Here is a 6,581-nt window from a genome sequence, read left to right on the forward strand (position 1 = left end):
TGCTGGAGGCAGGCAGGCAAGGGCACAGGGCTAAAGCAGGTGCTCTCCTGCTTCCACTGCCCAGCCAGCTTCTCCTGAGCAGTGGCCTCAGGGACACCAGTACCTCAGGGACACCAGATCCCACCAAGCCATGGACAAATGGTGCCGCCCCTGCCCTGCATTGCCCCACAGTGGGCTGCTGGAGTGGGCTGAACCCAGGGGGCTGTCATAGCAGGGCAGGGATAAATCCTGCTGCCACCTGAGCTGGCACAGGGCTAGGACTGGGGGTAGGGCTGGATCACCTGAATTGGGAGCAGTGCATGGGGGACCAGAGAAGAGCCGGATCCTTCCCTGCTCCATGCTCTGGAGGGTGCGGGCCGGGCTGGGCCAGGACAGGCACACAGACCTTAGTGGGGACAGTGGCCAGAAAGGGAGAGTTTGTGCAAGGGAGGAGTGGAAAGCTGGAAGCCAATCAGGAGGCCACGGGGCTGGCCCCCCACCTCCCTCTGCCTGTCTCTCCTCCCACTGTACCAGGATCTCAGGACAATGGGGGAGTGGAGGTGCTGCCCCAAATGGCTGAGCCAGGGGTGCATAAGGGGACCCCACTGGGGTGGGGGGCATCATCTGGGCTCAGCCAGCCCCTACTGGGCTGGGCTATGCACTGCTTCTCCTGCCTAGGGTGGAGATCAGCTGCAGTGGGGTGGGGCAGTGGGGTGTTTGGTGCCTCCTGACCACAGCACCCTAGACGGTCAGCGATGTTGCCCACCCCTAAGGCTGGCTCTGGTTCTGGGGAAAGAAACTGACTCCACTTCAGTTGCTTTCTAGTTAATCAGAATCAATTCCATATCACTGTAAGTATTGCAAGTAAATAACTAAAATGGTTCTTCATTTCTAGCTGAACCAGTATGTTAACATCAGAATTTTCTTCCTGAAATTTAATTCACTACTAGGCAAGGCTAGGTCTATATCTTAAAAGTTAATAACATCTTAGGGAATTACATCTTTTCATAATTCTCCTAGATTATTTATTGCATAGGGATAAATCAGGGAGAAATATTTCCGCTTAAAAGCTGTCTTAAAATGATCATATTTTGTATGATCTGCATAGCTGTTCTGGGTGATTCATAAATGCAGGGAGAAGGTCCCCAAAGAGATTAAAAGCTAAACTAAAACAATTTACAAATAAAGGCATCAGAAGAAAAAAATAAGAGAATATATCACTCCTACCCATCTTGATTTGTTATTACCATATTTACTCACATGCCACACATCTTTCTCCCTAAAATCAGCCCTCCAAAATTGGGGAGCTGTCTTAGGAAGAGAAGCTGTTTTTTCTTCACTGGAATAAAAGTATGAAGATGTTGTACCCTAATGGCTGTCATAGTGGCTTCCACTTTTCTCTGGCCCAGAAAGCAGAAGGGGCAGAGTCTGGTGTTAACCTTCTCACAGCTGCTACAAAACTTGCAGTAGCTAATGTTGGAGCACTGTAACTTATGCTTGAAATAGCATTTGTACAAGCTTAGGATAAGTGAGCTGCTGCATGAAGTCTGTAGTATGTTGATGAGGCTTGCAGCATGGAAACAAGATTCTATTATTTACAGGAACTTTTATAAAGAACTATTTACAGTAAAGAAGTACCAGTCTTGCTACTACCCTTGCAAGCGTCTGGGGCCTAGCTGTCCTGCCACACTAGGAAATTCTCATTCAGGTTGCTTTCGGAGATGCCACACTTCCTGGACACTAGGTGCATCCACATATGGATGTGTAGCTTATGCTCAAATAGCAGCTGCACAAATTTGTGCCGGAGATTTGTGCCTCAACACATGTGCCTGAACATGCACTTTGGTGTGGGGCAAGTTGTGCCACTTGGGGCAAACTGACCCTGCCCAGCTCCTCCCAGATCTTCAGCCAGGGCGAGCTAGAGGCTGGGGCCAGCACCTGTGCTGCCCCCAGCAGTATAAAAAGCTGCCCAGGTGAGCTGCTCAGGGCTACTTGCCCTCAGGAGCTTCTGAGGCCTGGCCAGCTGATACTTCTGGATACTAGCCCCTTGTGCCAGCTGAAGCAGCCCTAACCTAGCATGGTCTCTACACCGTCTACCCACCGCAGCAGTCTGGCAGTGGGGGCTGCTGCCTGGCTGTGACCTGCTGCCACCTGCAACAACTTCTGCCCCTTGGACTTGCAGCCCCATGGCTGTACGCCTTTCAGACCCAGACGGGGATCATACGGCCACCTGAGCTGTGGTACAGGCACTGAAACAGAGCCACCTGTTCCCTCTAAGGAGTAACGGTCCGTGAGCATGCCGCCTCAGTCCATAAGCACGTTGCTTCAGTCCCGCCTCCTCCTTTCGGCGCGGTCCACCAGGAAGTGTCCCCAAGGAGAGTGTAATTGTATTGTTTGACATTGAAACATGATGCAGAAAAGAAGAGCTTTTCTGGTTAGTTGAATTTGGAGACTATTTTAAATATACATAAATTTATCTCCAGTTGCACATTTAACATTAATCTTTCTTTCCTTTAAGAAAGCCCCACCAGTGCCTCTCACTCCTGACCTGAAGCCCCTGCCTGCCCCCACTAGCTCCCTCCCGGCTACAGCTCCATCCCAGCACCAGGACATAAGTCCAGCTGAAGCTGTTCCACCCACTGCTTTGTGACTCTGAGCAGTGCCAGCCCTTGCTGTTCTGCTCCCTGTGCCCATACCCCAGCCATCCCCATGCTATTCCTGGGAAGCCCTCAGCTGGGGCTCAGGGACTGAGCTGGGCAAACCCCTTCCCTTCCAGGCCGGCCTTGCCCTGCACAGGCTGCTCTAGTGGGGCAGGGGGGCTTTAAGCCCAGTTGTGGCAGCCTCTCCTACTCAAAGGACTCCCTCAATGGGACCTGTCCATAGCTGGATCCAGTGTGCAGGGTCAGACCCTGGACCTGGCACATGGCCCAAGACCCAGGGCACAACCCTGGACATGGCACACAGAATCAGACTGAGCACACAACCCCAGACACGGTATGCGGTTGGACCTTCTGCATAGCCCCAGACACACCACACAGGGTCAGTTCATGACCCCAGACCTGGCATGCAGGGCCAATCTGTGGCCAGACCCAGTGCACAGTCCCAAACCCAGAACCTGGTCCTGGATCCGGCACACAGGGTTGGTCCATGCACCAGGTCTGGCCCATAGACCTGGCCCTGTGCTCCGAATCCCACCAGCGGACCAGCTGCACTCCATTTATCTGGTGCATGTGCTGGAAAGGTTGAACACCACTATACTATACTATCAAGAGCAGGAGTCTTTACAGTCTATTCAAGGACTATTTACTGTGCTGGATAAGTTTTTCTGTGTCTTGAGTGAAGCGGTCTTTCAAATGGAATTTGGGCTTGGTTTAGATTTAAAATAGCGCTGATACTGTGGGCAGTGCTATGCTTGAAATAAAAAACAACTTCTGCTAGTTTTCTACCCCGCTGTGTTGAAAACATATTTAGAAGACAAGAGACAGCCATGCCAAAGATGGTGGACTCCAAATGAACCTCACCACTTGTTTGTAAGCAGTAGTTTTGTTCCAGTACATAGGGATAGTAAGAAAACGTCCTTTACTTTGATGGAGACTGCCTTGCTCTATAGCTAAGAAGATTTAAGGTTTCAATAGGCATTTAGAAAACTAAACAGTACAGGACTTTTCCAGCCATCGTCCCCAACAATCACAATCCAGAAACATTTACAACAGGGAAGTGTCTGCAAAGCACACCCTGAATATGCTGGTGCATGTATTTAGCAGCATTATCAGTTAGTGTTCAAGCCTGTAATGTTATTTCTAGTACCACAGTAAGCCTGTATGTTAGTGCTGTGGTGCTCAACCCAGAAGCTGGAGCTGGTCTTGTTTAGCTGTCGTGTCGTCTCTCCCTCCTTCATCTCTCCCTCCTCTCCCTCTGACATTAGCAGCCATATCCCTCTGCCCCTGCTTGATCCCTCCTTTCTCTTCCCTGAGAAGTGGTGGCCTGTAGTACAGCCAGGTTTAGGCACCCTGCCGCTCCTCTAAAAAGTTGAGCACCACTCTGCTAGCCCATTCGCAGATGATGGGTAATTTCCTGTGGCTTTGTTTGATCTAAACAAACCATTAGTTTTGTGTTAATCCTACTCTACGGAGACTAAATCCTGCATTATCTTTCTAGTCAATGTAAGCAATTCATTGCTCAGGTTGTACTGAAACACAACACAGGGTGGGGATTACGTCTAGAGAATTAATTAATAATTATGGGGATTGAAGAATGAGTCACATAGCTGGAATTCTTGAGAGACTGCTGTGCACAACACAAAATTACATGTACCTGGCATTCATAGTCTCAAATTACATTATATTAAAAGCTAGTACTAATCAGCTAAAGTATGATGGCTAAGCTTTGCTGAACAATTGCATCTTTAGTTAGTGTCACTTAGAGTTTAATTGGGTCCCCAACCAAACAGGTTACTTGTAATACTGTTTTCAAGTGCAAGCACAAAAGCAGCAGATCAAGCAAGCATATTATGAATCATATTAAACAACATGGGAAATGAAATTTGAGAAATTACCAGGTCATTGAGCTTTAGCTTTAGCAGGCTACAAACCATGGTATCTATTACAAAACCAACTTTTTGAATGCTTGCAAAGCACTGGAGGAATTAACTCTGGGTATACATCAGATGCTGCTTTACCTGCTAAAGTTTTGCAGTTTAGAAATCAGTACTGATATGCAACTTGGACAAACAATCCAGTTCTTACCAGGCAACTAAGCATACAAAAAGTCTTCTGAATATTTGCCTGTTCTCACCACTGCATCCCGCAAAACCAAAGAAGTCCTAATGGGCTGTCTACCTGTTTGTACACTTGAGGCGTGATTCTTATTTATTCCATTCTTGAACTTAGGACAGTGTAACAGGGGCCTGCTCGGGGCCGATCTCAGTATGGCCCACCACCTGTTCTTGGGCTAACCACCCGTTTTCTCGCCCGCCAGGCCTTGATCTTAATTAATTAATCAAGGTGTTAATTAAGCAGGAGGCTGCCCATTTTTTTGCCCCGATGCCAAGGGGTGCTATCTGTGGCTCCATTCCTCCCCTACACCACAGCCCAAACCTCACAGATGGCATCTAAGTGTTCCTGTCATCACCGGCCCCATGCTGGGCCCCGGAATCCTTCTGATTGAACCCCAACCTTAAGTCCTCTCATCAGGCTGCCTCATCCGCCTTCATACGGGCTATGTAGCTCCCTGAAGCCATTTTCGCCTCTCGGGTGTGGCCCCCCCCCCCCAGGACCTTTGGCTACCAGCACTGGCCCACCTCCAGGCCAGTCAGAACCCCTGGCCCTCAGCTCTCGGGCGTTCCTCACAGTGGGCCCCTGGCCCTTTTGACCAGTCTGGTCCTGGCCCCAGCATGGGCCAGTCAAGGGTACTCTCTCGATCAGTATTGAGTCTTTAGCCCCTCACTCTCTCTAGGGGTCCACCCCCTGGGCCCTACACATAAAGGGGTAACCCACCTGGTGGTGGGGACTAAGGGTTAAGGCGCCCCAACCTGCCTTTCACCCGTGGTAACTGGCCTGGCATTTCCTGGGGGCTCCCACACCACTGGGAGCCCCACCAGGCCACCCACTCCTGGCAGGGTGCAGTTTTATGTCGTACCCAGGACCAGGAGCCTCCTTACCATCCCCTGCAGCTCCTCCCTTACCACCAGATGAAACTCAGCAGCCCTCTGGCCAGGTGGTATTGTTGGCTGACTCCTTACAGCTAAACTGGCCTGTTTATATGGGCAGCCCTGAACCTAAAATGGCTGCCCTCATTAGGCGCACACAGTGCCCTGCCACAGGGAGGAAGGCATAAACATCATGATGCTACCTTTTCTCTCCTGTGTTCTTGAGCTGTTTGTAAGCCTGCCCACCTATTTGTGTAATAGCTTGGGGGCTATTCTAAGATAGACTCTGCTTCTCAAGGGCCTCTGTATGCCTTGTTTAACTGTAGTGCAGGCCCCTAGTTCATGTATTTTACGCTAGGACTTGGGAGCAGTGTTCATATAGAGCCTCATGAGCAGGGATCCAGGTTTTCTGTCCACCGTGGTAAAAAGTGGATTTTCTCATTTTAAGGAGAAAAATGCAGATATTCTCCTTTAAAGGAGAAAAAAGTGGGAGCAGGCAAGTTTCCCCTTACAGGATGGCAGACTGCCAGCCTGCAAGGGGCTGGGGGGAGTGGGAGGAGGGCAGTCAGGCTGGGGGCACCATGTGCATGTACTTGCACACATGCATGTGGCAGCCATGCAGTGTGGAGACCAGCTCCCACAGCCCCTTACATGTAACCCTGGGGTGGGGGGTGGGGGGAAATTGAGGCCCCCATAGTGAGGAAAGAAGGGAGGGAATTGGGCAGGGCTGAGGTCATCAGGCTTTAGCTTTAGCAGGCTACAAACCATGGTATGCATTACAAAACCAACTGCCAAGCTGGGGTGGTGCATGGGGCTTGGAGCTTGAGAGCTGGGATGGGAATGTGTGGCCACAGGCCCTGGCCGGGGAGCAGGACGGAACTGCGGATGGCCTGTCTGGAGGGCAGTGGGGGGGGGGCTGGTTCCCCACCACTGCACACAGCCTGGGGGAGAGGTA

At 50.6% G+C, this 6,581-nt stretch overlaps 1 protein-coding gene across 2 annotated transcripts in view; it reads left to right on the top strand.

The window, feature by feature from the left end:
* The window catches only part of CFAP99 (cilia and flagella associated protein 99), a 151,367-nt gene that overhangs the window by 122,184 nt on the left and 22,602 nt on the right, over positions 1 to 6,581 (top strand). The window lies entirely within an intron of this gene.

This window comes from Gavialis gangeticus, unplaced genomic scaffold (genome assembly GCF_001723915.1).
Source record: "Gavialis gangeticus isolate Ggan-Ray unplaced genomic scaffold, GavGan_comp1, whole genome shotgun sequence".
In the NCBI taxonomy this organism is placed as follows: Eukaryota; Metazoa; Chordata; order Crocodylia; family Gavialidae; genus Gavialis; species Gavialis gangeticus.